At 33.7% G+C, this 21,459-nt stretch overlaps 1 long non-coding RNA gene across 5 annotated transcripts; it reads left to right on the top strand.

The window, feature by feature from the left end:
- Positions 1-1,522: 1,522 nt before the first annotated feature.
- Positions 1,523-7,846, top strand: LOC107893815 (uncharacterized). Of its 5 annotated transcripts, none has more exons than XR_001682967.2 (7): positions 1,532-1,824; positions 1,951-2,092; positions 3,814-3,907; positions 5,361-5,390; positions 6,449-6,674; positions 7,121-7,493; positions 7,569-7,846. It is a non-coding gene; the product is annotated as an uncharacterized lncRNA (long non-coding RNA). The 5 variants fall into 5 exon arrangements; XR_001682968.2 differs by having other exon boundaries at positions 7,125-7,493; XR_001682969.2 differs by lacking the exon at positions 6,449-6,674 and having other exon boundaries at positions 1,533-1,824; positions 7,125-7,493.
- The last annotated feature ends 13,613 nt before the right edge of the window (positions 7,847-21,459 follow it).

Genomic DNA, 21,459 nt, shown 5'->3' on the forward strand with positions numbered 1-21,459 from the left:
AATGACTAAGTTGAAGATCAGTCGCTTTGGCCACACTGTTTTGAAAGTTATGTCGGGCGACGCAATCGGATAAGATATCAATCGGGGGTTGTCTGCTCCTACTGCAGTCGTAGGCCTCATGGAGATTACCATTTCTATGTCCCCGAGTGAACAACCCAAACATGTTCCCATTGGTGACAAGGTGAAAATCATGACTTGATAATATTTAGTTTGTATAGTAAATATTATTTATTTATTATATGTTTGAACTAACATATCAGTTGTACAAGTGGAACCATGGGTCGAGTTACGCGAGACTACCCGACTAGCTCGAAGATATCAAGTTGTTATTAGTCCAATGCTCTAAAGTCGAGGTTAGTTATTTTTTCTTTCCAACTTATAATAATTATGCAATGAATTGTAAAATAAAATTTCGTACATAACAAAAATTTTTAATTGTGCATTGCAATTTGAATGGATGTTGTACGCCAAAGCAGATATCATAGAATGTGTCTCTCCAAAAATTTTAAACAATCGGAGTATGTGGGATGTGAAAGTGTTGTTGGTGGTGTATGTGACGGTGGAAATGTATGAATCGAATTGACTATTTTGGCAATTTGGGTAGAGGCAAAAAATTTTGTTGCCACTGGAAAACATGGATGAATTACACAAGGTGGACCTGTGGGGGGAAAAACGACAAGAATTGCTTAGACATTCACGCCGAGTACATCAAAGCTTGGGATCGTAGGATAAAATTCTTACCCATTTGCGAAACTTTTTCTCATTAGACACGACGGCCTGTTTAGAGTATATGTCATGGTTCAGAGTCGTTAGCAAGTCGTATTTGCTATTGTTGAGGCGAGAAGTAGGAAACTCTATCGAAAGAGGGAATGACGACTGCCCTAGTAGCGTAGGTCTGAACGTAGTCGCACGACAGGTTCGTCATCAGCTCCAACTGAACTGAGACCGTTGCCTATGTCTACACATTATCCAGGTTAGTTCACTCCACTTATTTCTATTCATTTTACTAACCCCGTGTTTTTCTCACAACAACTACAGTATGCACCATCTCACGTCCCTAGATCTACCCCTCTAGCAAGTACATATTTCGGGGCATGATGTCCCCTGCATTCTACACCCATATGCCGACATCGATGTTGTCGCAAATTTTAACCTATATGCCGGTACAGAGTCATTCATCAATGATGACACCGATGCCGCCATTGATCCAATCATCAATGCCAGTGTCAATGCCGATGTATATAGGTTTTGCGACACCATACACTTACACCGATAGTGTCCTTAACACCCACCGCATCATTGTTTTATTAAGGTGGGTCATCAGTGCAACCATTTTCTGGAGATGTGTAGGATACACGATGAGAGACTCGAACGACACTACACTTACAACATGTTTGGTTGGCTGTAATGCTAAGCCATTATAGCTGAATTTTGTGGGCCAATCCCTATTCCATTGTTTGGTTGGCTGTAATGGGCTATTATAGCCCCACTCTATACAGCCTTATTCAAGGCAAAACTATTGTTTAAAATTCAGCACTCCCCCCACGGAATACCAATTCAGCGTAAAAAATTTAGGTCAGAGTTCAACTTTACCCTTCTATTTCTTTCTCACGTCAAGACTTTTCTTCTTTTTTTCATTCTTCTTCCCATTTCCTTCCAACCTTTTTTTTTAATTAAGAATCGTATGAGGTGGAAACTTGAGAAGAGAAACAATCGAAACTGCTAAGTGATTTTTTTTATTGGGAAATTTTCGCTAGGCTTTCAGTTCATCTGATGCGAAAATCAGATTTTGACTTTGAAGATAACGAAGGATTTTTCAATTAGGTATTCTATCTAATGACAGTTTATAGTTGGTGATCTATTTGAGTTCTTGTTCCTTTTCTTCTCTTTTATCTGTGTTTATTTTTTCATCCATTGACTTTAAAAAAAATGTGTGTATTTGGATGACAGGGAAGGCCTACTGCTGTGGTACTCATCAGCGATCTATTTCTCGATAAAGAAAACTCATAAACCCCAAAAATACAAAAACCCCAAACCCAAAAAAAGAGAGCTTAAAATCCACCATGGAAATGCTTAACCGCTAAAGCAAAAGGTCCTCTCATAAAATCTCCTCTTTTATTTTGTTCTTTCGAATGCTCCTTTTAAACGTGGCGTTGCTTTAATTTATGGGATCATTTTCGATTCGTTCAACTTGCTTTTAGTTGAACCAGTATAGGATGATGGCGTATTATTATTCCAAGCTTTTTTACTCGTTCCTAGCTTCAGCTCTGATCATATTTTCTCTTCAAATTTATGGGTTTTTTTTAATGGTCTGTGGATCAAGATCCGGTAATAGTTGATAGTATTTTAGTTTTTTTCCTGCTTTTTGATTGAAGAAATTTGGGAACTTAAGCTTATGGTTTACATTTTTCTTATTTTCTATTTTCACTTCAATCTAAAAACTGAAACTTTATTTTTAAAAACCATTATTTTTTTTATCTTTTCATAGTTTCATTTTTGTTTTTAAGCGTTTAGCTAAGTAACTTCTATATGAGAAATGGTTGATTCCTTAACTTATTTTTTTGGGCAAAGGATTTGAGTTCCTTGATCTTGGAATAATAATTAGCATATAATATCAGCTCCATCTCTTTCAATGGCAATAAAACTTCATTTGTTTTTCTTTATATGTCTATGTTTCTAGTTTTGCTGGATTTGCCATGTCAAACAGTTTTTCTTTTTCTTTTTGTGTGTGTGTATGTATATGTATTCTCTTTAGCTTTGAAGGATGGACCTAATAATTGTATAAAGGGACACTCTAAACTCGATTACTACTGTTTTTTTTAGATTAGAGTGAATTAGATATTAAAGACGGGTTTGCTAACGAGTCCCCTTAATAAACTCTTTAAACTTAGTTAATATTCTATTTATGGTCATAACATTGTATTGAATGTAGTAGTTGATAACTTATCATTTCCAATGCATTGTATGAATGTCAGTAGGGCACTTGTTAGCACAATCTGTTAAAGATTTCAATAAGACCTTTGTTTATTTCTTAAGTGTGTTAGTTCTTACTTCTATACTAGTGTTTTTCCTTTTCTTTTTCCAATCAAAAAAACATGTAATAATCTCAAACCAACATTGAAGTTTCCCAAATGACCTAGATTGACCCAACATGCATATATACTGCCAAGTCAGTTGGCAGATCAGGTATAGTATTACCCTTCTATTCAAAAATAAAAATAACAAAAGAGCAGAACACCTTTCTTAAAAGTTGATTAACTTTGCTTTCAAGCTCTTCGAGTGCAGCATTTAGCTCTGACGATAAGCCAATTAATTCTGGAGAAAAACTGACAAGCAAAACTATTGACTTTAAGCTATGGGGTAAGACTAAGAAAAACCAAGCAATCAACCCTCAAACCCATCCAAAAAAGAAGAGTGAATATCTTATGCATGTAATAACACTTGTTAGTTTTATATACATTTTGATATATATATATACACATATATGTATGTGAGATTGTACTATGTCCTTTTAGGGATTATCTAGATGTATTGGAAATGAGCAAAAAATTGGATTAGGTTCATTGTTTGAGTGCAGCATTCTTATCCCTGGAATTATTTTACTGTCAGCTACAATTTTTGTTGGAAGAGTTTTTCTAAAGTGAAAGTGTTTGTTTGGCCCTGTTGTAGTCTTCATTTTGCCTTTGGTTTTTTGTTAAGTTTATTTTTATTTGGATATTTTTAGTTGGAACCATTATGTGTTAAAGGTGTATTGGTATACTATTATTTCGACAAGCGGCATGTGGTTTAATAATATTCTGTTTTCTTTGGCAGAATTGACTTCAAGATAAGGACCATAGAGCTTGATAGAAAAAGGATATAGTTGCAAATACTACTGGTCAAGAGAGGTTTCATACAATTACAACTGGTTAGATTTTTGGCTTTGAAGGTGTCACTGACTAGAAATGAATTGCCCAATCAGAACAATTGCTTATCTGATAGACAAAATAATTCAATAGCAGGACTTGGGTATTGTGTTGCATAGACCTGCTATTTGCATAATTATTGGGAGGAATAATGCAATTTTTTAAATATAAACGATAAAATAATATTGCTAGCAAAGATAGTTTGAAAGAAGATTGATAAGCTAGATCTTTGGCATTATATAGAAGATCTGTTTTACCATTTATGAGGATTGATGTAAGTAATGAGAATCCCTAAGATATTTCATCAAGATGATGAGATAGATGTAAAGGCCAAGGGCAAATATAAAACAAATTGCAATTTGCACCTTAAAAGAAAGGGAAAGAACTATTTTGGCATATATGCCTTCATATCACTTACTCATGCTGAGTTGTCTATACATATCAATCTTTTGTTTTTTCCTCAATTAACATTCCTACATTTTATCTCATACTAAATAAATTATGGGTTAGTATTTGATATACTAATAATATGTTTTTTTTATTCTACAAACAATTTTAAAAATTTGTCACGCATCTCTTTTTTTAACATTTTATTATACTTTTTTAAGACACTTGTTAACCTCCTGACCATACTTAATGAAATTTAAAAACTCCTATAAATAAAATGAAAAGCTTATTTAAATACAAAACAAAAGATTATAAATTTATTAAAATGTATTTTTATTAAAAATTGTGTATTGAGTTATATATATATTTATTAGTACTTTATTATCTCATATCTTTGTTACGGAATATCATTTACAAAATATCTAAAAAATAATGATCTTATTTCATGATTCAAAAGTTTGCATACTCATGTATTTTATCCTATTACTTATATCATTATTATAAAATTTTCAATTTCATAAATATACATAGAGAATATTGCTTATAAATCTCAAATGACTACATGTAAAATATTTATAATGTTTCAATGACTACATGTAAAATGTTATAAGAATGACTACATGTAAAATGTTATAAGTGATTTAACAATTATAATGGAAGGACTATAAGTATTGAGTTATGTTTCTTAGTTATGGACTATAAGTATTGAGTTATGTTTCTTAGTTATTAAATGGTGTGCCTCTTAAACTTATTTGAATAATTATATCTATTATTAAAAAATGTGAGTATCCAAATAAATATTTATTTGGATAATTGTATTTATATAACTAAACATGAAATTCTTTGTAAATAAGATTGAATTTCAGTTGCAACAAACTTTGAAACTTTGAAAATGATATTATTATTATACACTACTAAATGCTTGATAAATTATTTACTTATACATAAGCAAATAAAATTTTAAACAGACTTATCCTATTTATTAATATGTATTGTTCATCTTTTCTTTGATACTTTGTTATTGCTTCCTCTTCTTATTTGGCTTGTTTGATTGCTTCCTCTACCCAGATTTGAGCATCTTGTATTCACTGAATCACTGTAAGTTCTTTGGCAATTAAATTCTTTGATTTTGTTTTACTGTTATTGAAATTAGTATTGGAGAAATGTGGTCCTTTTACTACGATTTGAAGATATGTAACACTTTAATATCTTGCAGTAATGGCTCGTCTGCCTTTAATAGTACAAAGTGAGAGGCGTAAAAGAATTGGTTTTGCTATTACAATATGGTTGCAAATGTGTACAGTTGCGAGTTGGTTCTTAGTTGCATTGGGTGTCATCCATAGCCTACATACTTATAGACCAAGGATTAGATCCTATATTTAGATTTTTATGCAAAACGAGATTATGAGAAAAGACTTGTATATGCTAGTGATGAGACCTGTATTGAACAAGTTAGGATGAATAGAACTACCTTTTTTAAACTATGTGAGATGTTACAAACTTTAGGGGTATTGAAGTCGTCAAGGAACATGCTTGTTGATGAGCAAGTGGCAATATTTTTACATATCATTTCTCATCACCTTTAAAATCGAGTTATCAAGCATCACTTTAATAGGTCCAGGGAAACCATTACCAGATCATTTCACAATATTTTAAATGTTGTCATACGCTTATAACATGTGTTATTTAAAAAGCCAGAGCCCATTAAAGCTAATTCTACAGACCCAAGGTGGAAATGGTTTAAGGTATTAGAGTGAGTTCTATATATAGCTCGTACATAATTTAGTCCATTTAGATTTAAATATAGTATCTTAACCCGAGGTTTTATACATGTGATGTAGAATTGCTTAGGTGCTTTAGATGGAACCCACATAAAGATTAGGGTTCCAACAGTTGATAAATCTAGATATCGAACGCAAAAAGGTGACATAACAACTAATATGTTAGGTGTTTGTACACCTGATATGCAATTTGTTTATGTTCTTCCTGGTTGGGAAGGTTTTGTTGCTGATGGATGAGTTCTTCAAGATGCCATTAGTAGGAGACATGGACTAAAAGTTCCTCATAGTAAAGTGCAAAATTAGAGGAATTTGAATTAATTTTTAAGATCATACTTTTTTAGGAAATTAACCATGATAAATACTTTCCTTTTGTAGGTTGTTATTATCTAGTTGATGCTGGATACACAAATTGTGAGGGATTTCTTGCACTATTTGGAGGACAAAGATATCATTTGAATGAGTGGCGTCAGGGTTACCAACTAAGTATTCCGGAAGAATTTTTCAATATGAAACATGCTTCAGCGTATAATGTTAAAGATGTTTTGGGTTATTAAAACTTAGATGGGGAATACTTATGAGTCCATCATTCTATCTTGTGAAGGTACACAATAGAATCATTATTGCATATTGTTTGCTCCATAATTTTATTCGAACCTATATGAGTCTTGATCCTATTGAAGCGGAGTTGGGAGAAGGATCACCTAGTAATGTGATAGATGACGATGAACCGAATATCATAAATATTCATCCATCGGATGAATGGGCTACTTGGAGGATGAAACTAGCCAACCAAATGTTTGATGAATGGCAAGCATCTAGAAATTAGTTAGGTTTAGGGTAAAAATAGTAAACGTTAAGTTGTTTATGTTATTTCATGTATCTAGTTTATGAAACTTTGCTGCTGTTTGAATTGTTTTTTTGTATTGTACTAGACTTGTTGGATGATAATTTATTTTCTTTTGATTTATCATGTGTTATAATTTTATAAAGTGTTGATCTTTTGATGCATAATATTGAACTTAATTTTAATTTGCATTTTTTCTTAAGATAGTTATGTCAGGTTTTTTAGAATCAAGTGTTTCTTCCCAAAATTCTCGAAGAACCAAAAGAAAATAGGTTCCAGAAGAAGATGCTATGTTGGTTTCTTGTATGGTCGACTTGCACAATGTTGGAACCTTTAATGCAGATACGGGATCCAAAGTCGGCTATTTAAATGAGTTTGAAAAAATGTTAGAAAAATTTTTACCCAATGCCATGTTGAAGGCTAAACCTAATCTTGAATCAAGGATTAGGACATTGAAAAAGGGATTGGTCAATCATTTATGACATGCTTAGTGGGAAAAACAATAGTAGCTTTGGTTGGGATGAGCATAGGTAGCTTGTTGTTGCTGAAGATGCGGTGTGGAACTCATATATAAATGTAAGAATTATTTCAAGTCTTTGTTTTCTTATTTTGACCACACTTATATCTAATATGAATTTCTCATTTTTATAGAGTCATAAAGAAGCCGCTCAATTTAGACATCGGAGTTTCCCTTATTATGACCAACTTACTGCCATCTACGCAAAAGATCTAGCCACTAGGAAAGATGCTCAAACAACCGCTGATATTATTGAAGAAATAGATGTTGAGGATGTAGCTGCTACAAATACTCATGAATTAAGAAATGATTTCCATGGATGCGAAGCTGATGTTTCTTTGGATGACATGGATCTTTTAGCTACACAATCGCAACCAGCTAGAAAACCAAGGTGATTCCACATTATCAAAGACGAAAAAAAAGAAATCTAATGCAAGTGATTCTTCTACTTCATTTAATGATGCTGACACTTTATTGGCGGAAAACATACGGACCTTTGGCGTTGAAATCGGTAAGAGTATTGCCTCCGAAGTGATAATTCAACAAAAATCAGAAATAACCATTCAAGAAAGTGCTCTGAAATTATATCCAACATTATGTGAAGTAGAAGGTTTAACTGAGGATGAGCGCTATTGCACATTGAGAAAAATTCCAGATCATCCAACGCAAATGCTCATTTTCTTTAGTTTACCTTCTACTATGCGGTTGGAATGGGTCAGAAGATTTCTTGCTGACCATTAAAAATCATGGTTGTGTTGATGATATTTTGGTAACTTTTTGTGTTTGTAATATTTGGATGGTATGGTGACATGATAGAATGTCATTACAATGTTGTAACTTTTTGAGGTTATAAAATTTTATAATATATGGCTTATGACATATAAACTAATGAAATCATGTAACTTTTTGTTAATATATGAATATTATGTTTGGATGTGAAATATAATTCTCAAGTTATTTATTGCTTCTAATATTTTGTTTTTTATTGTAGAATAATTAAATTATTTGTTTCACTAATGATATTTTAGCACATTACATATATATTGCAGTTTAAATATAATAAAGTAGATTATATATTATTTTTATAGTATTATATATTATGATTTTTAATTCATATAATAATTATATTAAGAATTTTATTAAATTATATATTATTTTATTAAATTATATTTAATAATAATTATGTTAAAATATGGTTAAATTATTTATTATATTTATTAAATTATTTTTAATAATAATCTTATTAAAATTTAATAAGAATAACAATAATCATCTTAAAAAAAATCTACTAAGGGTATTTTGGTCATTTTAGTTTTTTTCCTTATGCTATTACAACATCATTCCATTCAACCAAACACAAGAATACTATTACAGTTCTATTCCGTTCCATTCAACCAAACAGTTGAATTGCTGATTACAGCTCTATTCCATTACATCTCTATTCAATTACAGCCTTATTCCATTACAATGAACCAAACGTACTCTTAAGCATGGAGGAAGTCGATGGAGATAAAGGCGAAGGCAAAGACAAAGATGAAGCTGAGGGTGGAGACAAAAATGAAGATGAGGATGAAAGTGGAGACGAAGATGAGCAAGAGGATTTGGGGTATGGCAAAGATGATGAGGATGGCGACGGCAATCAAGTTGATGAGCCTGCAACAATAGTTGTGTGTTGAAATCCTTCTCGTGATTGTTATCCATAGCCGTGTAGCACACATTCTCCTTAACGAAGTCGATGATGTATTTTTTTAACTGTTGAAATTTATATAATAAGGAAACCATAAGTTTACATTGCAACTCATATTTCTCTTTGTTACATTCTAACGTAAATTATACATAACTTAGTAAGAAATAAAAAATTTGGTACACCTGAATAATGGAAGCATTGTAATCAATATATCTTCTGATTCTAACTATAATGCTATAAGCCTTGAGGCCCCAAAGTACCCCTCAACATAGAACATGTTGCCTTCGTATGCCTTGGGTTTCTACACTACCCTTATAAGTTCTGTTGACTGTCTCTTTCCCAAATATCCATATTGTTTCGTACCCAAGTGGAACTTAGTCGACCTTTTGGGATGCGATGCAAGTTCATGTTTGACACCAACTCGTACGACACGTTGGACACTGGTGACCATGTACTCTCATCTGTGATGGGTGAGAATTTATGACTTTATACACTATGTATATGTTCTAGTCTGTGCACATCATTTATGTTAGGTGCGTACTCAATTCGTAGGTTTCCACATGTGGCAATTACATGTGCGCATAAGAACCGAAGTGCTTGGAACCTCCCATAATAGCAAGTCTTTCCTGTTAGGTCAACACGATATGATGCCCCTAACATGTCCTGGTTTGGCCTAGCATGCTTTGTGAATCAAAATTCCAAGTTTTGACTCGAGTGACATACTATGTACATAGTGTTCGCTCTCGCTGTATTTTGTCTAATTTCTTTCATGACATCCTCACACCAAGTATAGCTACCCACTATTTGTCCAGTATATGATGTCGCTTGCTTTGGAAACAAGGCCTCCAGGCGAAAGTATGTTTCTTTCACAACTGAGGTTATTGACAAATGATACGTCCCATTTAGTACGAAATTGATAAAATCAACTAAGTTTGACATCATGTGCCTATACCATAGACCCTCATCATACGACTGCGTCCACTGTTCGAAGGGTATGTTCACTAGGTACGCCACATTGTAGTTGTTAATGGCGCCTATGTGACAGCCCAAAATTGACCCTAGTCGGGAAGTGGTTTCGGGACCGCTAAACCGAGTCACCGAAAGGTTTGAATGTGATGTTTATTGTCTAGAATATGTAATCATGAATGTGTGAAAATTTCAAGCTTCGATTTAGTCGATTGCATGTGAATTTAGTCAATAGGACTTATATGAGAAAATTTTAAAATGTGATAGGTCAATGCATGAGGACCTATTAGTGCATGTGGAAGAAAAAGGGGACTTGCATGTCAAATTCCCCCTCCCTAATATGTAGTGGCCGGCCATGCTATGGGTGGAAACATGTTACCAACATGTTGTGTTAGTGATGTATGGTAAGGAAAATAAAATAATAAGCATGATAATTAAATAATGAAAGGAAGGGTGATGAAAAAAAAAAGAAAAAATGGTCTCATGCATACACCCCATTGCCGTGAGCTAAAGGAAGGAAAAGAAAGGTTTTGTTCATCCTTTTTCAACCTCTTTTGACCGAAAATCCTAAGGAAGAGGATTAGGAGGAAGTTTGGCCATGCATGTAACTAGATTGAGGTATGTTTAATGTTATTCTTTGAGATTCATGTATATTTTAAGTTGTAAGTTCAAAATCTACCTAGCCATGGTTCAAACTTTGTTAAATGATGGAGATGACATTCGACCATGAATGTTACGTTCTTGGTTGGTATTTTGATGTCTTTGGTGATGAGGTAAGGAGATGGTTGACTTTGAGTGTTTAATAAAAGGGTTTGGATGTGAGAGTGTGTGAGAAGTATAAATGAGGAGTCTTAGCAACTCCATGAAGGTTCGGCCATGGTAGTTTGAGGATTAGAGATTTTATTTCTTGTAAAAAATTTGATGAATCCTAGTGTGTGAAGTGTTTGAACCAACTAAGGATTAATAGATGCATGGGTACAAAGTAGGAAGAATCGGCTACTATGGTTGACACCAATGCCGAATGTAAAGATGTTATAGTAAATAATGTATGTGATTTGAGTTGATAATGTGAAAAAGGATAATTAGATGCATTATAAATGATATAAAGATTTTAGAAATTATTTTGGTTAGGTGTGTGTATGATTAAGTATATTCGGCAATATACTTAAAGTGAGTACTTGATATTATATGGGAGTATGTATATTCGGCCACATGAGTAAGTATATACATGATGTTAAATTTGATTATGTATAATGGGCATTAAGATGTGGAACTTAAGAAATGTAGTCATATGTGGAATTACATGATGTTATAGTTGACATTGTACACACATACATCCATTCGGCCATCAACATGAGTAATTAGTGAGGATGGTTGCCGAATATACAAACATACATAAGCATGTGTAATTGAATTATGAATGTTTAACAAGATGGTTAAACTAGTGAATTATTGATTAAGCTCAAGGAGCTAAAGGAGGAGAATCAAGCAAAGGCAAAGAAAAGATCACTGAGTAGCCGCGTTGGAACCGTCTTACCCAACACAAGGTAAGTCATTAAGCATGTAGTTGGTATTATTTCAAATGGTCATAATGTTTATGTATTGATGCTGAATGGAATGAATAAATATACATATATATATGCATGTACGTATGTGATGATGAAATTGTTGAATGAAAAGAAAAGAGGTAAGATGTACTGAGTTGTTGATCTCGGCACTAAACGTGCGGGTATAACCATTTATGACCATGAGATTGGCGCTAAGTGCGCGGGATTAAATTGTACAGCACTAAGTGTGCGATTTGACTATGTTGCACTAAGTGTGCGAAATGAATATGATGCACTAAGTGTGCGAATTGACCATGCGGCACTAAGTGTGCGAGTTTGACTATGTAGCACTAAGTGTGCGATTTGATTACGTAGCACTAAGTGTGCGAGTTGATTATATAGCACTGAGTGTGCGGACTCAATATACATTCGTGAATCATTATGGACACTATGTGTGCGACACTATTGAGTCGATCGCGGACAGCGGATCGGGTAAGTGTCTTGAGTACATGGCTAATAGGTGCTATGCTTATACTTGGTGTTGAGCTCGGTAAGTTTGAACCTACGTGACGAATATACTTGAAGTCACGTACATAAAATTTATCGTAGGATGGGTGAAAGGCCGTTTAGTCGTTTGATTGTAACGAAAATAAATTGATTTATGAAAATGCCTCAATGTCCTATTGATGAGTATATGGAATGTGAATGCATGAATTTATATGAAACTGAATCGATAGGTTGGAGGAACTATGGTATGGTTCGGTATGGATGGAGTAAATTGTCTCGTTCCATTTTGTTTCCTCTTGTGATAATGTTATTGATGGATGGTAGTGCATTGCTTATGACTTACTGAGTTATAAACTCACTCGGTGTTTCCTTGTCACCCATTATAGGTTGCTTGGACTCATCTATTTTTGCGGGGTCATGCCGTCATCGAAGTCATCACACCGGATAGCAAGTTTTGGTACTTTCTTCTTAGTTGGCTTAGAAGAATATTTTGGCATGTATAAGCTATTACGTTGTGTTTGAACTTTGGCATGTAAACTTTAAGCCATGCGAAAATGGCACGAATGTTCGATTGAGTTGGATCAAGGGTAGGCATGAAATGGACCTAGTTACTTTCGTAACAGATGCTGGCAGCAGCAGTGTCATGAGATTGAAAAATCACTAAAAATAGTAGGAGTGGAATTAATTGATGAATAAATTATGTAATCGAAGCTCGATGAGTCTGTTTTCATGAGGAAGTAACGAAAAGATCATATGGGCAGTATATTAAGAGATAATCAGATTTTTGTGGGACAGGGCCAGAACGGTTTCTGGATTCCCTGCTCCGACTTTGGAAATTCATTATAAATTAACCAGAGATAATTAGGGGTCGTACCATATATGTACAGATTTCTATCTGAGTCTAGTTTTCATAGAAACAAACGGCATCAGTATTGAAGCCCCGTGCAGGGAGATATCCAAGTCGTAATGGGCAAAGGTCAGTGTAGTCGACCCCTGCAACATGGGAGACTTTGACTAATAAACTGTACTAATTGGCCCGACCAAAAATTCTAGAAAAAAATACATAGATGGGCACATGAGTCTAGTTTCTGGGAAAAATCACAAAACTGATTTTCGAGTTACGAAACTCAAGATATGATTTTTAAAACGACTAGTACACAGATTGGGCAGTGTCTGGAAAATAAATTTTTTAAGGGGTTAAAGTCAGTTAACACCTCGTGTTCGACTCCGGTGTCGGTTTCGGGTTCGGGGTGTTACAGCCTAAGTTGTGTAACATTTCATTAAAATGATATTGGATGAGCTCGTACCTTATTCATAAAAACATACAGATGAATGCAAATTTTTACGAAATATAATATATCATAATTGTGCAAATAGTAACAACTTCATCACCATGTCAATAAATTGATCTCTCTCACTTTCCAAATGTTATTTTGAGTGGTAATTGGATCGAACATGTCATATGTAGTACCTATGATGGGTATGGTCCCAAAGGCTACCCTATCAGTTAATAGCGGATAAGATTTCGGTTCCCCTATCCGATATGACACATATGTCGGGCTATGGGCAAATGCGGTGGCGCAATCAGCTTAGGAAGAAATCCCAGTCATCTTCCTTTTCTCTGGGGATTATTGTAAATGCAACTCGTAGAATCCTCGATTACTGTCCTGGGAAACGACAATCAATAACTGATGTTATTATCTTCCATACAGTCAAGTGCCATTAATTTTCACCAAGGGCTTGAAGTGCCGAAAAACTTCTCTGCATTGCTCAAAGGTCCAAAAATACAGATGACATACTCTTTTCCCAAGGACCAATTGATCGGTAGAGCATGTTGGGTGTGTTTCCAAATCAGTTATGAATCGTAGTACGTACTTATCCAAAACCTAACACCATTGCCATATATAGTTATATGAATTGTACCAATCATGGTGCAACTTATCCATAATCTTATGTTTGGTAACCCACGCTTTTTAGTACGATGGAATGTAGTCATGCTAGCTACGTATGTTCACAATCAACAGCAGGATGGGGATCCTGATAATAGCCTTCACCATGGGTAGAATAATGTCAGAAATTATGTCTGAGTGTAGCATGAGATAATCCAAACTTGCACCTTCAAATTTCCGCATTAATGTTACATAATTGAAAAAAAGAAAAGAAAACTCGAGGCACATAACATTATGTTTGAAAATGTAGTGATCGCACAACGCACCTGCCAAACACAGGTATGTGGTCTAGAATATTTTTTTATTGTCCACAGTCTGATTTTCTTCCACAAGGATGCCATGATTTTCCATTTGCACCTCCAATTGCGTGTTACACACTTTCTCTCGAATTTCTCCAAACGGGACTTTGTGATGTGATAGTTCACCTCGCTCTTGAAGCTGTATCGCTTCAGTGTAGCATGGAAAGCATCTTTATTTGGGTATTCCATTTCAACTTCAAGTAGTTGTACATCACGCAATAAGCTTGCATGACCAAGTGTTCTGTGCGATATCTGTCGACACTCTAAACCACCCTTGGAAGATAGGTCGATGTTGGTCATGTGGGGCAGAGGTTTATATGCCTTGAATTATGGATAATGTGATCTCGACTGCATCAAGTCATGATACAATTTGACGACATCGGAATTGGCCCAAGCACGAGGGACCCAAGTGCAAAATGAAGCTTTAATTTTAGTTTGTTAATGTGGTTGCTGGAAAATAAGGATGTTTTATCCATTTTAGTTATTTTAGTTTAATTAATTCTACAGTTTTTATTATATCTTATTTATTATCTGCATCTTTAATTATTGTCTTGCATTATTAATCTGCATCTTTTAATTGTGACATGCACTATGTGTTCTGCATTTAATAAAGTCATGCATTATGTAACTCTTATGTTAGTTAAGTTTGCGTCATAAATTATGACATGCATTATGTAACTCCTATGTTAGTTAAGTTTGCATCATTAAATTAAGTCATGCATTAAGTAACTCATTTGTTCATTTAGTTTACATTTTAAACCATGCATTTAAGCATCTTAGTTGTTAAATATGTTTGAGTTTGTTTATATAAGTATGTTATTTAATTTAGTTGTTACTTTTTAATGCATAAGTTATAGTTTGTTTAATTTTTCTTAAATAAATTAATTGTGTGTTCAATAATTTGTTGTAGGAAAGTCCAAAAGGCTGTTCACATATTTTAAAGCTACAATAGGGCTGTTCATTTGCCAAGAAGAATCAAATGCTGTCACATTCAAATGGCTGTTCAGTTTTGGCATAAAAGAGTGTGCATTTGGTCACTTAATTGCTAGTTCATAAAGGGAACATTTTTGGTGGATATTGAAGCACTCAAAGCTCATTATGGTGGCTGTTCAAATAGACCAAGAATGACTCTTCAAGTTTGATCAGTTTCATGCACTCAAAGCTAGTTATGGTGTCAATTAAAGAGAGATGAATGCACAAGTGTTTTGTCATTTAGTTTAAGGGAGATGGGGAGACACCAAACAACACATTAAGGGTTTATTAAGTCATCAATAAAGTGAAGAGACATGCCTTTTCATCTACACCAGAATCAAGTGAAAAGACATAACTATTGGCTTTCCTAAATGAGTTTAAAATGAAATTAATGCTTGTAATAACCTTAGTTAATTGCTGAAGGTGAAAGGTCACAAATAAGCATACGAATAGTCATAACAGTGCCTATAAATAGATTGTAAGAAGACAATATTTTGGGAAGAAAACTTTTGATACTTTTATGAATTTTTACATCTTTATGAGTTTAATTCAACTCTCATTGTTCTTCTAAGACTTAAGCTGACTTATCTAGCATTGCTAGTGGCGTCCAACTTGTTTTGTGAACTTATCACTCAAGTGTGGCGTTCAAACTCGATACCTTTGGTTCCTATCTTCTCATAGATAGTGGGTCAAGGTCCTTTTAACTATCAGCCTTTCCACCTTAAGAGTCAATAAAAGATTCGAGTCAATACTCCTTATAGTATTGGTTCTTTCTTGGACCTTAAGCTTTTTCCATCCATCCAAATTATTCCTTTCAAAGTTATCTTATTTTTTTTTGTTGAACCGAAATATTCACTTAGACTATTCTATATCAGTTAAAAACCATCTTTGTTTTAGCCTACACTTAGCTGAATTCACTCAACTCCAAATTGAACAAAACTTCTTTATTTTACGATTGGGCAACACTACGACTCAAAATCAACTCACGAGACGAGATCGTATTAGTGTGTTTAGATCAGAAGCATTGTCTGAGCCGTCATCGTTAGAATCACAAAGTTCTAGCTTTGTTGGAATCGCATATGGTTCTGAAAAAGGTGCCACTTCTGAACCATCCAGATTGCACAGCTGAATTGGATCAGGGTTTGACTTTGCCCCATCAACTGCAGTCGCTACCCCTTCTTCTTCATCTACGTCTAAGGGTGAGCAAAATTTGATTCGACTCAAAAAAATTGAAAAAAAAAGTTTGAATTGTTCGAATCAAGTTAATCGAATCAACTTGAATTTTTTTTTAAAACTTTGAGTTCGAGTCGAGTTAAATTTTTGAACTCGAATAACTCGAATAATTCGAATGAACCAAATACAAACTATTTTTTTAATTTTAAATTTATATTCTCCAAGCCCAAACCCTTTTATTAATTTATTTTAGCCGATTTCCCCCCAAATCTCACCTGCCCCACAAATCCATTTTCCCAATTTCCTCCCCTAAATCAAAGCCTCCAAGTTGGTAAGCTCCATCGTCCATTCATAATTCAATTCAATTTAAAGTTTAAAACTTCCAAATCTATCTTCTTTCCAAAAAACCCTAAATTAAACCCCAAATCCATTCTTCTCATTTTTCTTAAAAAATCCCTAAAATAAACCCTCCACAGTCCATTCTTCTTCTTCTTCATCATCAATTCATTCATCATCATCATCATCATCATCATCATCATCATCATCATCATCATCATCATCAGTTCATTCAAACCCACCAAATCAAAATCCCTACCTTTAAATCAAACCGTTCTCTTCAATCTTAAGCTCGAATTTTTGCATCTTTCAAGTTTGCTCCGAAACATTTTGGAAAAGTTGAATGATTTTCCCTCTATTTTTTCATCTTTCAATTTTTTACTGTTTAAATGTAATTTTTTTTTACTTTTGATTACAAGACAAAAACATTTTTGAATAGTTGAATTCTTCATATTTTTTGAAAAAGAAGCTAATATATTGACACTCTAATGTTTGGTATACTACCTAATTTTATGCTTAGTGTTGTTAAGGTTGATACAGCAAATATGCTTATGCATCCAACATTATCCCAATTTATGGTAAGTTCCTTTTCTTTAACTAATAATAATAATAAATGTAAAATAATAAATGTAAAATAATCTTTCTAGTGAACTAGTGAATGACGTTTTGTCTACATGAGCCTAAAGAATACTTGAAAGTACTCGAGTGCAGTTACTTCTAGAACACGGTGGAGTAAAGGTAATGCTACTTTCAAGCCAATGACAATTTTCGTTATTAAAAACCCTTTAATAAATACAACCGCTTCACGTCAACCCAAGTTTGACCTTTACTTCTACAAAAACATCTGCTCTCCTCTTGAGAGTCCTCTTGTGTCCACCTCGGTGTCAGCCTTCGAATTAGTATGAAACATTAAAGATACTGGCTGCTTGGAAATAGAGAAAAAATTATATTGATTACACCAAAAATCCTCTATTTTTTCCTATGATTATGGCCTCAATCTTATGTATGGTATATATAAGGCATCATTTGTGGGTATCTAGAAAGGTTTAACTCGTGACTGTCAACTGGCCCTCTGTTATACTCAAACCTGTGATCATATCATGACCAATGATTGGGACCTCCACCTAGACTTTGACCCATGATCGTATCAAATACTGCCACCGCAAAGCCTGGCTTCCTCAAGATGAGTTTCTGACGTAATAGTGTTATCCTGCCATGACATATGAAATGTATGTGTTCTAAGGCACGTTATCACATCCCCGACCCTTCAAACCACCCTATAAACTTTTGCGGTATCACCCTCAAAACCTTAGCCTTAAATCCATTAAAAATAACCTAAACACTAAACCTAACAAAACTAAAAACCCTAACCCTAGGAGAGAGAAAGGGAAAGCAAGCCCAAAACCTTCCAAAACCTTAACACAATCGACCTATTCCCCTAATTTTTTTAATGGCCCAAAACCTTAATTAAAAAAATCAACATATTTCTTTAATTTAGCTAAAATATTTTTTAAAAAATAATATAAATTTATTATCAAATCTAACAAACTTTTTTCACAAATGAGGCGCAAATGAAATGATGCCAAAAAAAGCTTTTCAAAACCAATGTAGTAGCAAATATAAGAGAAAGGATCAAACAATAGAGAAAATGGTTAAAGGGAGAAATACTATTCCTTTTGCGAGGTAGCATTCATAGTTGTTAAAATGTGTTTGAATATATCTAACCTGACCTACTATTTCTATAGTGTGTTTCCAATAATGGAAAAGAATTAGAGGTGGAAAAAAGGTAATAATCTTTTAGTTGTTAGAATGGGTTTGAATATACCCAACCCGACCTACTACTTCTATAGTGTGTTTTCGATAAATAAAAAAAAGAAAAAGAAATTGAGGTACACAAAAAGCAAAGACTTTTTAATTGTTAGCATGTGTTTGAATATATCTAACCCGACCTATTACTCATTTAGAAGGATTTCAATAATAATAGAGAAAAAATATAGAGGTGGCAGAGTACCTTGTGGTTGTTAGCCGAACTACCGCTCTTGTAGGATAGCACTTGTAGGATAGCACTTGTAGGGCATCATCATTCTTTTTTTTGACAGAAAACATAAATAAAAAACCCCAACCGGAGTTCACCCCCAACCAAGATAGGATTTATAAAACATTAAGGCTACAACAACCTTCCTACCTCGCATGACTTCCAATTACATATTTAAAAACAACACACATATCTCATTTTCTTCCCATGTGGGAAACAAAAACATGTTACCTGTCGACTAGCAAACGACCTGTTAGTGACATAATCTTGTTTCTACCTTCTCCAAAAGCCTTTTCACAAAATGAAATAAGGTATTTTGAATGGTGTTTGACACATTAGAATCATACTTGCTAAAACATACACTATTTCTATGAATTCAAATTGCCCATAAAACACATCACATAACTCATTTTTTCTTGTTTAAAACTATAATGGTAATATGAAGAAAGAATTCATTTCTTTATATAAATTAACCACACAGTTGTAGGCTATTTAGCTAACTCAGAGACACCCTTAGAAGAAATCATCATAATCTTAATCCTCCGACATTTTGGGAAGATTTGTTTTGGCCATGAAGACTGATAGGATAGCACAAATCTTGAATGGCAACCCCTATTCAATAGATTTTGCTACAACCACATTTGTACATTGACCAACACAAAGAACAGTCATCATTAAATACCAATGTAAATATTGTCTTCATCCCACTTTTTAAAGTTGGTAAAAATCGTAAGTGTAGTGGAAGTCCAGTGCTTTGTTTTTGGAGTAGGAAAGAACAAAGAAATGAGAAGTGAATTGTTGACTAACCTGTGACTCATCACACCTGATTCGAACCACTATAAGTGGAATTGGAAGTCATGTCGGCCTTGATTCAATGGGTTACAAAATCTCATCCCCATCAATTCTTAGCCCATCTTCTATGCTCCATGCATGGATTTTTTAAGGTAAATTACACATATAGTCACTTAAAAATAAAAGAAGTTTCATTTTAGGCACCTAAAATAAAAAAATTTTGTAATTTAAGCATCTAGATAATTCACTCATTTGGTCACTCCCATTAAAGTCACAAACGGCAAGCTAATGTGGCAGTTAAAAAATCAATATAATAACAAATTGAGCCTCAACTTTTACATATTATATTGATTTAGTCATAATTTTCAAAAATTAATCTTCAAAATTTACAAATATTCTCAATTTCAGGTGTGAAGCTAGAAAATTATTTTTTTGCGGAGGTGAAATTAAATTGGATATTTTTATGGTAGTAAAAATGCAATTACACCATTTTAATAGTCTATCTTTATATTTTTTTAAAGGATTAAATAAAATTTTTATCATTTTTTAGGGGGCCAAAGTATAATTTTATCGTTATTAATTTAAAATTTTATAAATTATAAAGGAGCTTAAATGGATTTTTTTCATTTAGAGGCCCCTGGCTTCACCACTGCTCAATCTGATCCTAATTTTAAAATTCCCCACCCCGTCCCTCTCTCCTACCCCCACTGAACCTCCCCCCATCATCCCATCCCCCCTCCTCCTCCCTCGCCCTCTCCCTCCGTTACAGAAAAGAGGAAAAAGAGGTTGGCTTTAAAAGTTTTATTAATATAGGAAAGAAAAAATATAATAAAACATTAGGAATAATTATAATAACGTGTTCTCTTATCTAAGAATGTTAGAATTCTGTTTGCGATTTGTAACTATCTTTCTTACTGAAAATGCTTGTTTCTTCTTGTGTTCACATTGGCAGTAGAATAACTAAGGTTCCAAAAAATTGGTCTGCAATTTCATAACAAAAATGGAATTGTGAGCCTTAGGCTTCATTAAAGGCTTGAAAATAATTTGGATTGGGCTTGAAAATGATTTGGGCATCGGACTGAACTTGAATTTCAATAAAAACCAAACAAAAAATGGGCCTTAGTATTGGGCTTCCAAACTAATTTTGTTTTAGAATTGGATTTTTCTTAAAAAAATGTTTAGAAATGATTTTATTTTAAAATAGTTAAAGAAAAATTATGAAAACAATAATAATAAGTAAAAGGTTAGATGAAAAATACGGAAGAATTTCACTTACAAGGTGTTTTATTTATAAGCTCTTTTGATTCAATCAATAAATCTAAATCAAGTCTTCTTAATTACTTCATTGAAACATCTCACAGTCATAAATGAAACAGAAAGTTTTATCTCATCACGTTAATAAGGGTTTAAAAGGGTTATAAAAATCCATTATTAATGTGTTTACACAACACTCCCCCTTGGATGTCTTTTAAAAAATGTGCCTCATTAAAACCTTTATTAGGAAAAATCCCGTGAGATAAAAACCTAATGAAGGAAAAAGAGTGCACAATCTCCTACTACAAGTTGCCTTGTTAAAAACCTTTACTAAGAAAACCCAGTGGGACAAAACTTGGTTAAAAGAAAAGAGTACAGTGTGTTTTAGGCTCCCCCTAATAGCAATATCACATTACATCTTTGAGTTGACTCATTCAATCTTATATACTAGTCTTTCAAACGTTGTGGTTGGCAATGCCTTTGATGTAACCACCCTTCAATTAAGCTA

Source organism: Gossypium hirsutum, chromosome A13 (genome assembly GCF_007990345.1).
Source record: "Gossypium hirsutum isolate 1008001.06 chromosome A13, Gossypium_hirsutum_v2.1, whole genome shotgun sequence".
NCBI classification, from domain to species: domain Eukaryota; kingdom Viridiplantae; phylum Streptophyta; class Magnoliopsida; order Malvales; family Malvaceae; genus Gossypium; species Gossypium hirsutum.